General features: G+C 38.2%; 1 protein-coding gene across 1 annotated transcript in view; it reads right to left on the bottom strand.

Moving 5' to 3' along the window:
• The window catches only part of sema5a (sema domain, seven thrombospondin repeats (type 1 and type 1-like), transmembrane domain (TM) and short cytoplasmic domain, (semaphorin) 5A), a 244,463-nt gene extending 225,720 nt beyond the window's left edge, over nucleotides 1–18,743 (bottom strand). The window contains exon 1 of the mRNA XM_041184817.1: nucleotides 18,575–18,743. The gene's annotated coding sequence lies outside the window, so the exon portion shown is untranslated. The remainder of the gene's footprint in view (nucleotides 1–18,574) is intronic.
• Between the last annotated feature and the right edge of the window lie 51 nt (nucleotides 18,744–18,794).

Genomic DNA, 18,794 nt, shown 5'->3' with positions numbered 1-18,794 from the left:
CGGCTGTCATTATCCCATCCTTTATTTTCCACTTTGTCTATATTTTCTAAAAGTAAAAAATCCTGCAATATTTGGTTCCCTACCTTGGCCAATCCACAACCACGTCTCCTTAATGGCTATTAGATCAATCCCATTTATTTCTATCTATGCTAATAATTCACCTTCATATTTGGTATTTGAAATTGTGCCTTTAGCTTTTAGCTAGTTCTATTTTTTCTAATGACACTTTAGTCTTCAATGCCTCATTACCTTTATTAAGCTCCCTGTCACAGAATCACGGAATTTTAACAGCACAGAAGGTCAGTCCTTCCAGATCCACTCTGTTTATTTTTACTCAGATAGCTACTCTATCCTACAGCCTAGACATTTCCCTTAGTGTGTCTCAGTTTATGATCTTCCCAAAACTCCCTCAATTCCCTTCATTAGTTTAAAGCTCTATCTCCCATCTAGTTATTCACTTTTTATTCTTTCATGGGATGTGGGCATCACTGGCAAGGTCAGGATTTGTTACCCATCCCTAGTTGCCCTTGAGAAGCTGCCACCAGGACACTGGGTTCCAGTCTGGCTTAAGTAGAGCCCATGCCAACGGAACAGCTCCAACTTTTCCCATTACTGGTTCCAGTGCCCCATGAATTGAAACTCCTACCTCCCACACCTCTCTTTTATTCATGCATTTAACCTTCTAATCTGTTTATCCTTATGCCAATTTGCACATGGTTCAAGTAACTTTCCAGTGATTATTACCTATAAGATTTCTATGTTTCAATTTCAACCTAGCTCCTCAAAATCTTTCAACAGAATCTCATCTCTATTCCTATCCATGCTGAAGGTCCCCCTCCAAGTTCTTCTCCAGCCCTGAGAATCCTGGCACCTGGCACGCAACACAGCCTTCATGACTAGGTCACGGCTGCAGAGAACACTATATACCTCCCTAACTGTGGTATCTCCCACCGTTACCACATTCCTTTTCACTCTCTCCACTTCAGTGACTTCCTGTACCAAGGTGTTCATCCATCCTGCCCTCATCAGCACAGGCAGGAATAACTTAATAGCACCTGTTAGATATGGACAAAGGCTGAGGTTCCTCCAGCACTGCACGTGGGATTCTCTTCCCTGCCTGACTTGCAAATCACACCCTCCTGTCCCTGACTGCTAACTAGACCTGTACCACCACCGAATGGAAGGGTTGTGACTGCCATCTCAATAAACTCTCAGATAACTCTCCTGCTCCCCGGTGCCCCAAAATATCTGCAGCTCAGACTCCAGCTCAACAACTCTGAGCCAAAGTTTCTCAAGTTGCAGGCATTAACTGCAGATGTGGTTGTTCAGGATCACACTGGTCTCCACCAACATGCACCTGTTGCAGTTACAACACACCACCTGTACTGCCATCGCTCTCTAACCTTGTTTTATATGGATAATTAGTTTAAAAGAGTCACTCAATATGTTAGTTGAATTAACAGATTAGTTTATCCAGCTTGTTATTGTTTTGATAAAATAAAAGTAGTATTTCCCAGCTCTTAGTTTAAACCACTGTCCTAGCTTAAAGAGTGAAAAACAATAATACTGACTAACCAATCACCTACCTATCCTTCTGTTTTCTGTATTGATTGTTAAAAGTCACTCTTCAAAGACCAGCAGAGATTAAAGAAATCTGTCAAAACTAAAGTGCTGGATGTCTCCTTAATGGCCAAGATGTTGCTAATGAATAGTTCATGGTCCACTGCTTAGAAACTCTTAAAGAAAACAGTTAATCACACATTTAACATATCACTCAACTGCCAGTGGCTTGGCAACTTAGCATGAAGCAATGAACCACTTCAGGCAAACTTCTGCTCAAACCACATTTTAAGACAGCTTATTTCAGAGTTCCATTTCTGAAAATAATGGCAACAGAATCCCAAATCTTGTGTAGGGCTTGCATTTCCTGACCACAAGCCTGTTTTGATGTTGTCATGATGCTTCGTTAATATTTTACATTTCCCATTCAAATTTTCCATGCCAACTTTAACAATGTAATTTCATGTCTTGGCCACTAGGTAGTTCTGTGGTGCGAGTTTCTGAATTCTCTTTAGCAGCCCAGTCATCCAACTTGCACATAAAAAATGTTATTCATCAACATACCTTGAGAAAGCCACTATCAATTGATAAGTATAATGTAAAAATGAAACATTCTATTTTCATTATGCCTTTCTGGCTTCCTGATCTACATGCATTAGTTTCAGCACAGACTGGTGCTCTCTAGCCCCATTTCTGAACAGTACAACTAGTATTCTCTGCAGTATGAGCACAACTAGGCATTGGCATTGAGTTTCACATTGTCAAAAAATGCACATTGTTTATTGTTATAGTATGTACTCCAGGGAACTGAGGCAATTCTTTTGAGTTCAGTGGATAAAGCATATTATTTGGACGTAATAAAAAGAACTTGACTCTCCATCTGGTCTGCTTCATATCTAACCTGAGAATATGTGATGCTGACACTGGATGCAAAATGTAAAATAATAAGTCCTCACCATTTAAGTGATTACCTTGATAAATACAAAGTTCATCCTTTTGTCCTCTCCACCAACTCCCAAAAAGAGGCAATGCTTGATTTAGAAGTATACAGCATGATGAACTTTTCATTTACAATAATATACACATAACTCATTAAGAAACAATTATGTGTCAATTATATTTGGGAGGTCAGTAGTAAACTGTGATTTAATTGATGACATAATCCAAAGCAGCAAAGCTTGGGTGGTTTATAGAGGTTAGCTAAATCCCCTAGACCAAGATGTATCCTTTTATTCAGACATCACCAGCCATTATTTTTATCATGTGGTCTCAGTTAATCAGGAACAATAGTATTGGCAATTAAACGAGTTGAAATTGTACTGATTATAAACTGTGAAAGGTATAATGGAGATAGAATCACAAGATCACTGATACCAGAATATAAATTATAATGATTAATTTCAAAATTAGTGTGGATAAGGAGAGAACTGAAGAGCTGTCTGTCAACAAAACCAAATCTGTCCACGTCTCTTGAATCCTGGAATGTTCCAGTACCTTTTTCTTTCTTTCCTGATTCCATTTTATGTACCTTATGAAAAAAGTGCACATATCAGTGTACCAAATGTCCACCTAACACTCAGTATCCTGAAAGCAAGAAAGGGAATTGAAGGTTTCTATCTTGGTATATTCTTTACAGATAAAAAAAGTGTAATTACTGAAAATCTGAAACAACAAAATCTGAAAATCTGTGGAAGGTGCAAAGCAAATCAGTCAGTACCTGTAAAAAGACAAGTTATCACTTCAGTTATAGAAACCATGTTCATAATGAAAATGGAAAGATAATCAAGTCCCTTCGCGGGAGAGGGAAAAAATAGGAGTTGGGGAGGGAAATGTAGCAGGTAAATCAATCACAAGGAGGAGGTTAATGGATGAAGATCTATAAACAGCTTAATAGAAGATCAAGGAAATGTTGGACAGTGTGAAAGTCACCTTAGTGAGGTGAGGAAAAGGCATAAGCTGAGGTGAATGTGTAACTAAGATTGTAAAAAACATGGAAAGCATGGGAAATTGCCATGTAAGAAAAAATAGGCAAGAAAGGGGGCAGAAAATAAGATTTAAAAAATACACAGGAAGACTGAAATAAAAACAAGCAATTCTGAAAATGTACACTAGGCCCACTAATCCTTAAAAGAGTAAACACACCCAAGTGCACAACGCATTGACAGAGATGTATTCTGATGATGGTCTACACACAGCGTCAAATGTCTCTCCCTCCCCCTAGGTGGTGACAGATCCACCCCATATCGCCAGAGCTCCCTGCTGAACAGAAAATATTATGAAGTTACTTAAGTCAATGTTCAGACCAGAAGGTTACAAAGTGCCCAAGAAGAAGAATGAGGTACTGTCCCTGAAGTTTGCATTGAAGTTAGCTAAAACATCACCAAAGGTCAAAGACGAAGAAGTGATGAAATCATTGGAAAATCAGACAGTAGCTAGCCAATTAGCGATCATCCAGTTTGTGGCACTGTCAAAGTTGAACTTCAATAAACCTTATAATAGTGTGTAATGGGTGGATTGAAATTTGTAAGATCAGAGCAAGGGGGCAGAGAGGGCGAGATGCTTGAGCAGAGCTGGAAAATGAGGGTTCCACGTGTCCTTCTAAAAAGCCGTAATTGGGGCTTCCATTACGGCAAAATTCATCTGGGGGAAGTGAGTAGAGTTCAAAGAGAAGTTGTTTAGGGTAAGAACAATTTCAGTTAGGCACACCTGAATGGAGATTAACGAAGACTTGACCAGTTGCTGTTGAAGGAATAATCCCAGTGAAGGGTGGAAATACAAAAGAACCATTGTCAATTCAAGAATAATGTCTACTCAAGGTCACGAGTTTCTGCCGTGGGTCTTCATGTGACTGAACAGGCTGGTTCTTGACCTGGGCACATGGGACAGGACATCCCATAAGGTAGTGGCATCTAGAGTTGATGGTTGGGGTAAAAGCACTGATGATGGTAGCATATACATTACGGCTGAGATGTAGATGAAGTGTCATGAAACCTTCATTTATACAATTGTGGGAGTTCTGGCAATGCATTCAATTTCCTATTCCACATGGAAAATCCAAATCCATGTACACAAGGGTCACTGTCAATTTCTCCTTTCAGTAGAAGGTGTATCTCCTGCTTGTTCCTTCAGCTGCCCTTCCCCAGAAGGTGGGCCTCAATGAGGATTGCAATGTCAATTTGGAGCTTGATAATTCACATGATATGACTGCAGCCTTCTTTCTGGACAGTCACTCTTCAGATTATCTATGAGTGTTCTTAAATTACAAGTTGCAAAATTTAAAGTTTTCTTTCTTTGACCACAAAAATGGTGGTCCCACAGGGTGTGGTTCCTTAACCAGGAGAAAGTGGGACAGCCTATTTTAAAGGCACTTTTTCTTATCCCATCTCCATTTTAGGTGGGCAGACAGTATCCTGAAGAGAAATGTCCAGTCACAGATGGTGTTGTCCAAAGACACCCCTGTCCAAACACAGATGTCCAGCGACCTTTATGAACCTTTCACCTGTGTGCGGATTCTAAACTTAGGACTCCCAAATTCAACAGCCCTATCTCTTTGCCAATTCTCCATCAACACAGGACTTGGCAAATGGACCCTGGTGGAAGACTGTATGTGACTCTCTTTAACATGGGACCTGTTGAAGGATGGAGGTACAGTATAGAGAAATTATATATCCATGAAGGAAACAAGTTAATTGGCTTGAGAACCTGAAACTATCAAAGTGTCACAGCATCTTTTGCTAACAGGTTTGATAATGGTGTCAGGGTTTAGAGGTGAGAGAATGGCAGCTAAAAATTCAGAGAGGGCTATATCAAAATCAGTAAGGGGGAGTTGAGAAATTTATGTGGCTGGTGTTATGGTAGCAATTCTCAGTAAAAAAAAACTGAGCAAAGACAAGGCTGAATACAAGAAGGCTGAAGACAAAATAAGGGGTCGGACTCATGAAGTCATTTTCTCTTTTTCCATCCAAATCTCACCAATTCTTAATTTACCATGTCCTGATTGGAGTTCCTTCACAACATCCCTCCAACAATAAGTATTATTCAAATGAACACTTACAATATTTCATTCTCAACAGGAGTCACTGACGCAAAAAAATTAATAAGGAGGGGAAAATTAGAGTACGAGAGAAAGCTAGCTAGAAATATAAAGATGGATAGTAAGTGTTTCTATAGATATTTAAATAAAAGAAGTTAATAAAGTGAGTCTGGGGGGTTAATAATGGAAAATAAGGAGATGGCAGATGAATTGAACAAGTATTTTGCTTCAGTCTTCACTACAGAGGATACAATTAACATCCTAGAAATAGCTATAAATCAGGAAATGGAAGGGATGGAGGAACTCAGGAAAATTACAATCACCAGGGAAGTGGTATTGAGCAAGTTGCTTGAGCTGACAAATCCCTGAGTCCTGACAGACTTCATCCTAGGGTCTTAAAAGAGGTAGCTAGTGAGATAGTTGACACGTTGGTTTTAATTATCCAAAATTCCCCAGATTTGGGGAAGGCTCCATTAGATTGGAAAATAACAAATATAACTCCTTTATTAATAAAGGGAGACAGAAAGCAGGAAACTACAGGCGAGTTAGCTTTAAACATTTTCCGCATGACAGATGTTAAGCTATTATTAAAGATGTTATTGCAGGGCACTTCGGAAAATTCAAGGTAATCAGGCACAGTCAACATGGTTTTGTGAAAGGGAAATCATGTTTAACTAATTTATTGGAGTTCTTTAAAGAAGTGACAAGCACTATGGATAAAGGGGAACCAGTGGATGTACTGTACTTAGATTTCCAGAAGACATTTGATAAGGTGCCACATCAAAGATTATTGCGGAAAATAAAAGCTCATGGTGTAGAGGATTACATATTGGCATGGACAGAACATTGGTTAGCTAACAGAAAACAGACAGCAGGCATAAATGGGTCTTTTTCTGGTTGGCAGTGAGTTGAGTGGCACAGAGATCAGTGCTTGGGCCCCAACGATTTACAATTTATATAAGTGACTTGGTTGAAGGGACCGAAGATATGATTGCTAAATTTGCAGGTAACACAAAGATAGGCAGGAAAGTAAGTTGTAAAGAGGACATTAGGAGGCTACAGAAGGACATAGATAGGTTAACTGAGTGGGCAAAGACCTGGCTAGTAAAATATAATGTGGGATAATGTGAAATTGTCCATTTTGGCAGGAAGAATAAAAAAGAAGTATATTATCTAAATGGTGAGAGATTGCAGAACTCTGAGATGCAGAGGGATCTGGGTGTCCTAGTCAATGAATCACAAACGGTTAGTATGCAGGTACAGCAAGTAATTAGGAAAACTAATAGGATGTTATTGTTTGTAGCAAGGGGGATTGAATACAAAAGTAGGGAGGTCATGCTTCAGTTATACAGGGCACTAGTGAGACCACATCTGGAGCACTGTGTACAGTATTGATCTCCTTATTTAAGGAAGGATGTAAATGTGCTGGAAGCAGTTCAGAGAAGGCTTACTAGACTAATACCAGGAATGGGCGGGTTGTCTTATGAGGAAAGGTTGGACAGGTTAGGCTTGTATCCACTGGAATTTAGAAGAGTAAGAGGCGACTTGATTGAAACCTTTACAATCCCGAGGGGTCTTGATAGGATGGATGTGGAGAGGATGTTTCTTCTTGTAGAACTAGGAGTCACTGTTTAAAAATAAGGGGTCACTCATTTAAGACAGAGATGAGGAGATTTTTTTTCTTTCAGAGGGTCGTGAGTCTTTGGAACTCTCTTTCTCAAAAGGCAGTGGAAGCAGAGCCTTTGAATATTTTTAAGGCAGAGGTAGACAGAGTCTTGATAAGCGAGGGAATGAAATGTTACCAAGGGTAGACGAGAGGTTACAATCAAATCAGCCATGATCTTATTGAAGGGCGGAACAGGCCCAAGGGACCAAGCAGCCTACTCCTGCTCCTAATTCATATGTCCTTAAACCTACAAGCTATTTTCTATATTTACTAAAATATACAAAATACATTAATAATAGCCACATAAGCAATAGGCAGCTGTTTTGTAAACCCCAAACAAAAGGCTGTTCTTTATGCCACAATCCAGTAAAAACATTAGATCAGAAACAATAGTGAACATTAAAATCCCATGTACTTTGCAGTTCTGTCTATAACAACACAAATGCCAGCACAGGTAGAACTAGAAACAACTGGGGTCAGCAGCATCAGAGGCACCATAAATCTCCATAAAAAGTATTGCCTTAAAGTAATGGATGTCACCAGCAGGAATAGTTAATTTGGATCTGCCGTTTTTGGATTTGGCATGAAGTGAAATTATATATCAATTTCCTGGTGGTCAACTGGTGGATATGTAACTGTTTTAGGTTCACTTGTGAGGGTGGGGTCATAGATAGTCCTTTGTTATTATTAGGCATTGCATTTTGGGAACATTTTCGCTTTCAGTAGATTACTGCAATGAATATAACAACTGAGAAGCTATCCCTTTTACGAAAATCACCCCTTGCAGAACTGAATGATTATCAAGATCAGCAATTAGCCTGCTTGCAGTCATTTGATTACTGGATTAAGCAAAATCTAAACCCTTCATTTCATACTTGTATCAAATAGGCAAACATTACACAGATACCAGTTTTAGCATTTATTGAGAAGTAATTGGAAAAATAAAACACAAATTTGGCAATTGCTATTGAGTACAAAACCAAATAATGTCTTGAGGACAGTATATGATTTAACCATTTTTCCATTTTGTTAAACAGCAACTTGCACTTATATCCCAAAGCACTTTACAGAAACATAATCAGGTGAAAAAAACACTAACACCAAACCGAACGAAATATTAGAAAGGCTAACCAGAGGTTTGGTCAAAGGAGATTTTATGGAGGGTCTTAAAAGGAGGAATAAGAGATGGTGAGGCAAAAGTTTTGGGAGGGAAGTCCAGGGCTTACTCCTTATATGGTTAAAATGACGGGGTAAATGAAGTGGGAAACCAGAAGCCAGAAATGGAGGAATGCAGAATTCTTGGAGGGTTGTAGGGCTGCAGAAGGTTGCATAAGAGAAAGAACAGATTCAAACACAAAGATTAGAGTTTTAAATTTGATTGTTAGTAGACCAGGAGAAAATGTAGGTTAACAAGCACAGGAGGGATGGGTGAGTGAGATTTGGTTTGAGCTAGGCTATGGACTACAGAGTTTTACATGATTTCAAGCTTACAGAGCTTGAACAATGTGTGGATGATCAGTGGACATTGAAATGGACAAGTCTGGAGGTTACAAAGGCGTGGATAAGAGTTTTAGCAGCTGATGTGCTGAGGCAGGGGTGCAGATCTGCAGTTTTTTTTATTCATTCATGAGATGTGGCTGTCGCAGGCTAGGCAGAGCATTTATTAACCATCCCTAATTGTCCTTGACAAGGTGGTGATGAGCTGCCTTCTTGAACCACTGCAGTCCACGTGGGGTAGGTACACTCACAGTGCTGTTAGGGAGGGAGTACCAAGATTTTGACCCAGTGACAGTGAAGGAACGGCAATATATTTCCAAGTCAGGATGGTGAGTGACTTGGAGGGGAGCTTACAGGTGGTAGTGTTCCAATGTGTCTGCTGCCCTTGTCCTTCTAGATGGTAGTGGTCATGGGTTTGGAAGGTGCTGTCGAAGGAGCCTTGGTGAATTCCTGCGGTGCATCTTGTAGATGGCACACACTGCTGCTACTGTGCATCGATGGCGGAGGGAGTGAATGTTTGTAGATGTGGTGCCAATCAAGCGGGCTGCTTTGTCCTGGATGCTGTCAAGTTTCTTCAGTGCTGTAGGAGCTGCACTCATCCAGGCAAATGGGGAGTATTCCATCACACTCCACATTTGTGCCTTGTAGATGATGGACAGTCTTTGGGGAGTCAGGAGGTGAGTTACTTGTCATAGAATTCCTAGCCCAGGGTTCCTCACTGCAGTTAGTAGCCATCTCTTGAATAGGTATCCCTTGTCGCCAAGAATCCATCTCTCAAGGCACACAGGGGAGTGAAAAGCTCAGACATCTGGAAGTGCTTGAGTATGTAAGCATCATGACTGTTTCCAGGGTGCTGTGCACACACTGCAGGATATGTCTGCAGTGGTCGCAGACCAGTTGGATGTCGAGGAAATGGAATCCTTTCCTGCTGATGAAGACCACTGACTAGCCTATGGGAGCCTTGTTGGTCACATGCATGTAGTCTAACCATGCCTTACATTTGGGGAAATCCAGCGATGGCCCTGAACTCTTTGGTTCCCTGCGACTGACTGTCCAGATTAATGTGATAATGGATGCATTTAATGGCCCTCCTGAAGAGGGCATCAGTCACCACTGTGATGCAATGATGTGCCACTGGCTGGGAGATGCCACACTTGTCTCCAGTGGGTCCCTGGAATGAACTGGAAGTGTAGAAATTAAGGCCCATGGTGACCTTCAACGACACTGGTATCAGTGACACCAATGCCAATGAGGCTCAGCTCATCTGTCATCATAGCACAAAGATCTGTGACAGCCTCTCAGGAGAGGAACAGTCTTCAGTGACGTTGCCACTCAGTCATCTGGAGGTGGCTCATCCTCTGTCTATACACCCTTCCTACAGGTCACCCTTGTTTCTATGCAGGCGCCTGCTGGCAGTTCCCTCTGAACTTCCTTTTTTTAATTCTTTCATGGCATGTGGGCATCTCTGGATAGGCCAGCATTTGCTACCCATTCCCTTGATTGCAGTTGAGAAGGTAGTGGTGATCTGACTTCTTGAACCACTGCATACATAGTGGTGTACAACCACTGTGCTGTTAGGAAGGAAGTTCCTGGATATTGACCCAACCACAGTGAAGGAATGGTGATATAGTTCCAGTGATATAGTTCCAATTCAGGATGGTGGGTAGTTCACTTAGCAACATGTCTAATGACCTACTGCAGTGTTTATGTCCATCAATTTTAGATTAATGCTGACACCATTATACCATTTTCTAAACCTGTTCTCTCAAAATCATCTTCACTTGTTTTCTCGTGTCTAGATCTGCGTCGTGCCTTTTCAGTTAATGTGTTATCTTTGTTTCTGTCATTCAACTATAGTGATTCCCTTTCTACTTGCTTATTATCAGCATGGGCCTTTGAGTCCTTCATGATTACTTTTCTTTGAGTGGAAGGCAGTTTCGTTCACGCCCTCTCTGTTGCTTTTGATGTCGTTTGCAACTTTTACTCTGCAAATTCTGTTTATCATTTATTTTCTTTGTCCTTTTTGTTACATCTAAAAATGTCATTTGTTTAAAAAGCTGTAACATACTGGCCTGGAGTCTGCAGTGTTAATGATGGTGAAACTGTCAGCATTCACCATCATTACTCCACTGAAACTGACAGCAAATTCAGGAATCCACACATGCACAGGATAACACTCATGCGCAGAATGCCCTGAAATTCTAATTTTATATATGGAATGTCAATTTTCTCCATTATGATAAAAAAATTCATATATTTTTATTTTTTTTAAGTTTACCTTTATTTTAGCTTCCATATATTAGTTCAATCATTATGGTTTATTTTGCTATGTGAAAATTTACATTAAAGTGAAGGAATTCAGTTCTTTTAATATCCTGCTTTGTTGTCTGTACGAATACTTCAATGTGATTGGCCACAGACTCTGCTTGCTGACATCACTATCTTTGCATGCTGCAATCCTCGTGACTTTGCATCAGTTTTCAACTGCCATCAGGAAAGGAGAAATCCAAATCATAGTGATTGGTAGACCTCCGTGGGAAACTTTCAATTAGGTCAGAAGCGAGCACTGTTTTTTCTCCACTGACCACAAAATCCAGCCCTATACTACTGATTCAGTGCTTGTCTATCCTTTAGAGAGGGCAAAGAGCTTATCTAACCCTTATTACTCATACTAGTTCTACAGTATTCGATTAGTATTTACAATCTAAATGACTTGGATAAAGGGACTGACTGTATTGTAGCAGATTTGTGGGTGATACAATGATAGGCAGGAAAGCAAGTTATGAGGAGGATACAAAGAGCCTGCAAAGGGATATAGACAGGTTAAGTGAGCAGGCAAAAAGTCAGTAGAGAACATAGAACATAGAAAGAATTTTAAAATATGTTCTATACACTTAATTTTATATTATCAATCATAAAATGTACTCCATCTCGATATTCATAAGTATAATAGGACTGTGCACTTTTGGAACAGTACATATTGTAAAATTAAAACAAGACAAGCCATAGGCAAGAAATGATTAGAAATAAATACTTTGTTACATTAGACATGCATTTAAATGGTCAGATAATTGACAAAAGCTGTGGAGTTTTAATCAGCAATAAATTGCTATGGTACAAAACAAACTGCCCAATTTCACCTGCAACAACTTGATCTAGTGAGTAACTTTTCAGGATCTAAGTTTACATCGAGATGACTCAAATAAGAATAATTCAGGCCTTCAAAATTGCAGAAGTCATCCTGCATCATATAATACCTACATTTTAAAGGTCTGGGATATACTGAATCTCTTGTTTGCCCTTGCTTGATATGGAATGGTGTCCCTCAAGCTATATAACCAATTGTCTCTCTCTAATGGTGAGGGATGCCCATGGTTCTTTGCACACTATGGCTAATTTCAATTACCATTATAAGCAATACATGACAAAGAGTAAAGCAGAGCTGGTTTGAAATTTGATGCGATACAACCTGAAACATGGGAGCCACAAGTATCTCTCACCAATACAGAGCTTTCTTTCAAGAATGACACAACACCCCCCTAGTTTTCTCTCTCCCTAAAGATCACAGAACTGAAAACTCACAGCAATTTAAATACATTGTTTGCTTCCTATAAAGGGCAGGAGTGCCAAAATGTAATATTTTGTAATGATAGCTATGTTAATGAGCTTAGTTTTGCTTCAAATGACAAAAGTCTCACTTTCTTAGAAACTATTTTAAAATACAGATGTTGCAAAGCAGCAATTTTGTTACATCACAAAATAACTTTACACAAACATGTGAAAAAACTCTGAAAGATCTTTTTAAAATCTTGCCTTTGTTTCTTGATCTGTGAAAATATCAATTGACTCATACCGTGAATCACAAAGGAGAAAGATAGTGATGAATGAGCTGACAGGAATGACTCATGTCTTTAGAGAATTAGTTTACCTTTTCCATCTTCCATCATTGAAAATCCACTGAAATTGTGGAGCATATTTGAAAAGGTAACAGAGCTATCAGTCATCCATAACAACCTTTAAACTAACTGAATCTATACACCCTGCATAATTTGACATTTAAGCCATAGCAAAACACTGGTAGTAGAGACCAACTTGCTGATAAGAGAATTCAATGGTTCCAGGCAACTAACTTAATTTGACAAAACTAGAATTCAATATTTTATATTATTTTATGAAATATATTATGTCAGAATACTGAAAATATTACAAAACACTATAGGGAGGGAGTGGGGAGAGAGTTAAGACTCCATGTGATTTTTTTGTTGTGTGTTACCCAGGAAATGTATTCCCAAATAGACAATAAATGCCACATAGAAATCTCTGGGTATTAATTCATAGTTCTCAAAATACTGTTTATTTTGCTTCATATTCTGTAATATTAATACAGATCTTGAACACAATTCGTTGAAGAGTTTATTCCCAAGTTTTAAGTGGTTGCAGCTGATTATGAAGGCCAACACCAACTCAGGTACAGCAACTGATGCACTGCAATGTTGCTCTTTTATGCACCAAACCATTAGGCTATGTTGATGGTATTCAGCTCTGCTTTAGAAGTTAACTTTGCTATTTGTTAAAACACATTAGTCATTTACAGGCATACATTAAAGAGGTTCAACTGTTAACTGACATGTGAAAAAATAAATGAGGAAAGATATTTTCTAACCAATGGCAATTGTTTCCTAATAAACAAATTTCACAAAATAATGCTTATTGTAACCATTATTAGAAAGATTCCTTGAAAAGATTAATAGTATTATCTGTCAAATATAAATTTCTTAATATAATATGTGACATTAGGTTTTTTAACTTCATAAAATGCAAGGAATTCTAGACAGGTTTGCATGTAAATGTCACCAAAATCTACCTCATGTATGCATAACAAACATTAATTTCTAACAGAAAATACTGAAAACGTTCAACTGGTTAGGCAGCAGCTGTCAGGAGAAAAGCAGAATTAATGTTTCTGCTTGATAACCTTTCAAAAGATGATCAAAATGTTAACTCTGCTTCTCTCTTCACAGATGCTGCCTAACCTGCTGAGTATTTCCAGCATTTTCTGTTTGCCTTTACCTTAATTTCTAACATTCTTACTTCATGTGTAGTACACACTATCCACAAAACGTAACAGCATACATACAAACATATCAAATAGGTGCAGAAGTAGACCATTCAGCCCCTCAAGCCTACTCCACCATTCAATAAGATCATGGCTGATCTGTTTGTGTTTCAATTTCCACATTCCCATCTACCCACGATAATCTTTGATTCCCTTGCCTAACAAGCATCTATCTATCTCTGCCTTAAAAATATTCAATGACCCTGCCTCCATTGCCTTCTGAGCCTGAGAGTTCCAAAGTTGCACAACCCTCTGAAAGAAAACATTTCTCCTCATCTCTATCCTAAAAGGGTGACCCCTAATTTTAAAACAGTGCCCTGCTTTGTGAACTCACCCACAAGAGGAAACATCCTTTCCACATCCACCTTGTCAAGACCATTCAAGATCATATATACTTCAATCAATTCACCCCTCACCTTTCTAAACTCCAGTGGAAATAAGCCTAGCCTGTCCAACCTATCCTCATAAGACAACCCATTCATTCCAGGTATCAATCTAGTAAACATCCTCTGAACTGCCTCCAATGCATTTACATCCTTCCTTAAATAAGGAGACCAAAACTTCACACAATATTCGAGATGCAGTCCCACCAATACCCAGTATAACTGAAGCATAACACCTTTACTTTTATGTTCAATTCCTCTCATAATGAAGGAGAGCATTCCATTAGCCTTCTTGATTACATGCTGTACCTGCATACTAACATGTTATGACTTTTGCACTAGAAAACCTAGATCCCTCTCCACCTCGGAATTCTGCAGTCGTTCTCCATTTGAGTAATACTCTGCTTTTTTATTCTTCCTGCCAAAGTGAACAACTTCACATTTTCCCTCATTATACTCCATCTGTCAGATTTTGCCCACTCAGTCAATTTATCTATATCCGTCTGCAAACTCCTTATGTCTTCTTCACGACACACTTTCCTACCTATCTTTGTGTTGTCTGCAAATTTAGCTACCATGCCTTTGCTCCCCTCATCTAAGTCATTGATGTAAATTGTGAAAAATTGAGGGAGATCCCTGCAGGACTCCACTCATCACATCCTACCAATCAAACAAAGACCCATTTATGCACACTTACTGTTTTCTTCTAGTCAACCAATCCTCTATCCATATATTACCTTCTACACCATGAGCTTTTATTTTCCACAATGACCTTTGATGTGACACTTTATCAAATGCTTTCTGGAAATCCAAGTACAGCACGTCTACAGGCCCCCCTCTATCCACTGCACATGTTACTCCTTCAAAGAACTCCAATAAATTTGTTAAACATGATTTCCCTTTCATAAAACAATGCTGACTTTTCCCGATTACCTTGAGTTTCTCTAAGTGCCCAGCTATAACTTCTTTAATGATCGACTCTAACACCTTCCCCACGAAAGACATTAAACTAACTGGCCTATAGTTTCCTGTTTTCTGCCTCCCTCCCTTCTGGAATAGAGGGGTTATATTTGCTACTTTCCAGTCTGATGGAACCTTTCCAGAATCTAGGGAATTTTGGAAAATTAACACCAAAGCATCGACTATCTCATTAGCCTTAGCCACCTCTTTTAAAACCCTAGGATGAAGTCCATCTGGACCCGGAGACTTGTCAGCCCCCAGCTCCATCAGTTTGCTCAGTAATGCTTCCCGAGTGATTGTAATTTCACCAAGTTATTCTCTTCCCTCCACCTCCTGATTTACAGCTATTACTGGAATGTTTTGTGTATCCTCTATAGTGAGGACAGAAGCAAAATATTTGTTCATTTCATCCACCATTTCCTTATTATCTACTATTAACTCCCCAGTATCACTCTCTAGAAGACCAACACTCACTTTACCTGCTCTTTTCCTGTTTGAATACCCGTAGAAATTCTTGCTATCTGTTTTTACATTTCTAGTTAGCTTCCGCTCATACTCTAATTTCTTTCTCCTGATTAACCTTTTAGACATTCTCTGCCATTCTTTATATTCTGACTGATCATCTGACCTGCCACTCATCTTTGCACAGTTATATGCTTTTTCTTTAAGTTTGATTCTTTCTGTGACTTCTTTAGTTAACCACGGATGGTGGGTCCTCCCTTTAGAAAACTTATTAAACAAATCTGTGAAGAAAATTGAATTATGAATAGTATAAAGCAGGAAATATCTGTACATGGACATGGTATTTCTTGTCATAGTTACTTGACAATGGTGGACAACAATGAAGATAAAATGAATGCATATTTAAACAATTTACCGAATTAAGTCTTGAAAACATCATAAGGGGCAATGCATTGTTATTATTCACTAAATTGACAATCAAAACACACTAATGAAGAAAACAAAATCATTTATACTTGCTTTGATCACCTACTGTTTAAGTGTATCAAGTATTAAGAAAACAATTTTAAAATAATGTCTTAATGGCAGATCTTATCGGCAAAATAAAGCAGCTCTTAGCAATAGAAAATCAAAGATCTAGACTTTGTACTTGGAAGGTGTTGGGTTAGTGCAACATTTAATTCTAATCTGATCTATGAACAAGTAAACTGCCTATTAATTAAGTTGTTATGCACCAATCTTCAATAAATAAACATTTCAAAAGGTACAGCTGTGACATTTACTCTATTATATTGAGACAGATATATGAAAAAAATTAAATCAGAACATCACAATGTACTGACTGATCCAAATTGTAACCTGTTTCAGCACAAAATTGATTCTTAATGCTATAGAGCATTCAACCATACAGCAATGCTGCCAGAACATTTTGAAAAATTAGCTTCTTCCAATACTATATTTCTAAGCTGATTGCTTCCAGAGAAAAAAAATTGTTGGGTAATCATATAGAAAGCCTCAGCAAATTGGAATGTTCCAAAGCAAAGAGTTCTCAAAAGTTATAATAAATAGTCTTGCACTATTTAAGTTAAGACCCAATCTATTATTCATGTTGAAAAACATATATCATTGTGTCTTACAAAAAATGCCTTGAGAATTCTGCATACTTTCTGCCAAACATTAACTGTCACACCCTCTTCTACTCATACTATGAAACGCAATGTCAGACAATATTGTTATTACATAAACAAGTATTGGATATTGCAACTCCAATACTTTCTTGATGAATTTCTGTGCTGTTTGATGTGGATAATGAATAATAACATTTAAAAAAAAAACAGAATGTAAGATATAATTGTACAAGATTGAGTTACAAGATGAAACAGGAAATGCACTAGTAAAGATTAAAAATCAACTGTCACCCCTCACATTAAACAACAGCAATCTAGATTCTAAAGGTATTTATATATTCCCTTACTCTTTAGTTTTATTTAAAAACTCTATTTCAGTTCTTTAACATGAAATTGAAATGCACCAACAAATTAGCACATTACATTATTGGCAGAAGTACAAATCAAAGTATTACGACGGACCAACATGAATAATTAATCATATCTACTGATTATATAGTGTCACTTTAATCAAGTAAACAGAAAACTTGCACCCTATTAAACAAATCCTGTACAAATTGAATCCTACACACACTTTAGGCAAAACAGTTTAAATCACTGATCAACATATGTTAACTATATTGTAGAGATAGATTTGGTGTTATCCCTGTCAATGTTTATATAGTTTTTGGCTTTTATTAGAGCGACTCCAACGAGTTATCTGATCGTTTCTCATCATATTCAACAGCGCCCCCAAGCTGTCAGTATTTCGTACTTCAATTATCTGTTAACGCAGAGTCTGATGTGAATTACTGCATATCAATAAAACGATCCGAGTAGATTATCTACTGTATATCCATATACAGTATTATTAAAATAATAAATAAATACTAAAATAAATATATATTACTTTAAAAGTGGACTACTCTATCAGAGTATGACAGAAAAATGGGCATTAACTATCAAACTGGAATAGTCCCAGTGAAGGTGCATTTAATATTGTTATTATTAATGACAGTAATAATTCTGTTAACAGTCAATCACAGAACTCGAAAATTAGACTGAACGCAAACGTGCAATGGCAATAGAATGACACACTAGCACGGGGAGAATCTTTCACTTTACCGAAGATCGCATCCAGATTTAAATATTTGACGCAGAAAAGTTAAAAAGGGTTAAACTTTTCCCCCCGTAAGAATGTAAGGATCTAAATATTCGAATGTAAAAAGGATGCATCTTCTTTAGAGATGGGAATTCGTATAAAATATTTATTTCAAATCACATTTAATCTACTTCGCAAATATAACTACACCAGCACTGTTCGTACTTCGGAGGCAACCAATTCTGCAATTTAGTAATCTAGCCAATAAATCTGCATTTTGAAGTAAACAGTACCTTCCCTTTGTATTCTGGAGCAATTCGTTTCAATTTCCACTTTAAAATTAAAACCGCAATTCTAGTACGAAACAACCAAAATAGTTCACAACAATGCTTATATTATGTTTCTTATATGAGAACAGCACTGCTTAAATTAACCCTGTTCATAATTACAATGTTCAAGACGACATCAAATCTATTTTTGTGTGCTTATATCTATAAATAACAAATCTATCAGCCACTGAATGTAGTTTACTCGAAAGATGATCAGATTGCACACGTTTACGCGGAGACTTTACGTTGTGTTATTGTTGCAGAACTTTCCCGCATAATACAAGCAACTCACATTACCCTCTGCAAAATAATGCATTTGGTTACTGAAGCATAATTCAAATAAACACACACTCGACTCACCAAGTAAATACTCCAACTTTCCAAACGCATCTAGTTATTAGTCTACAACGCAAACAAAATCCGCCGGGAGGTAAAACTTGCTGAAGAGTTCGGAGTAGTTGCAATCACTGCATTCAATGCCTATGCTCCTCTCTGTGCCTCACTGCTTCACTCCCCTTCTCTCATCCCAGCCCCGTATGTGGTCTCGCTGCCTCCAGTGAGGAGGACGCCCCACGCTATT

Source organism: Carcharodon carcharias, chromosome 3 (assembly GCF_017639515.1).
Source record: "Carcharodon carcharias isolate sCarCar2 chromosome 3, sCarCar2.pri, whole genome shotgun sequence".
Classification (NCBI taxonomy): Eukaryota; Metazoa; Chordata; class Chondrichthyes; order Lamniformes; family Lamnidae; genus Carcharodon; species Carcharodon carcharias.
The sequence above is the reverse complement of the archived record's forward strand: the minus strand, read 5'-3'. Positions and strand labels throughout refer to the sequence as shown.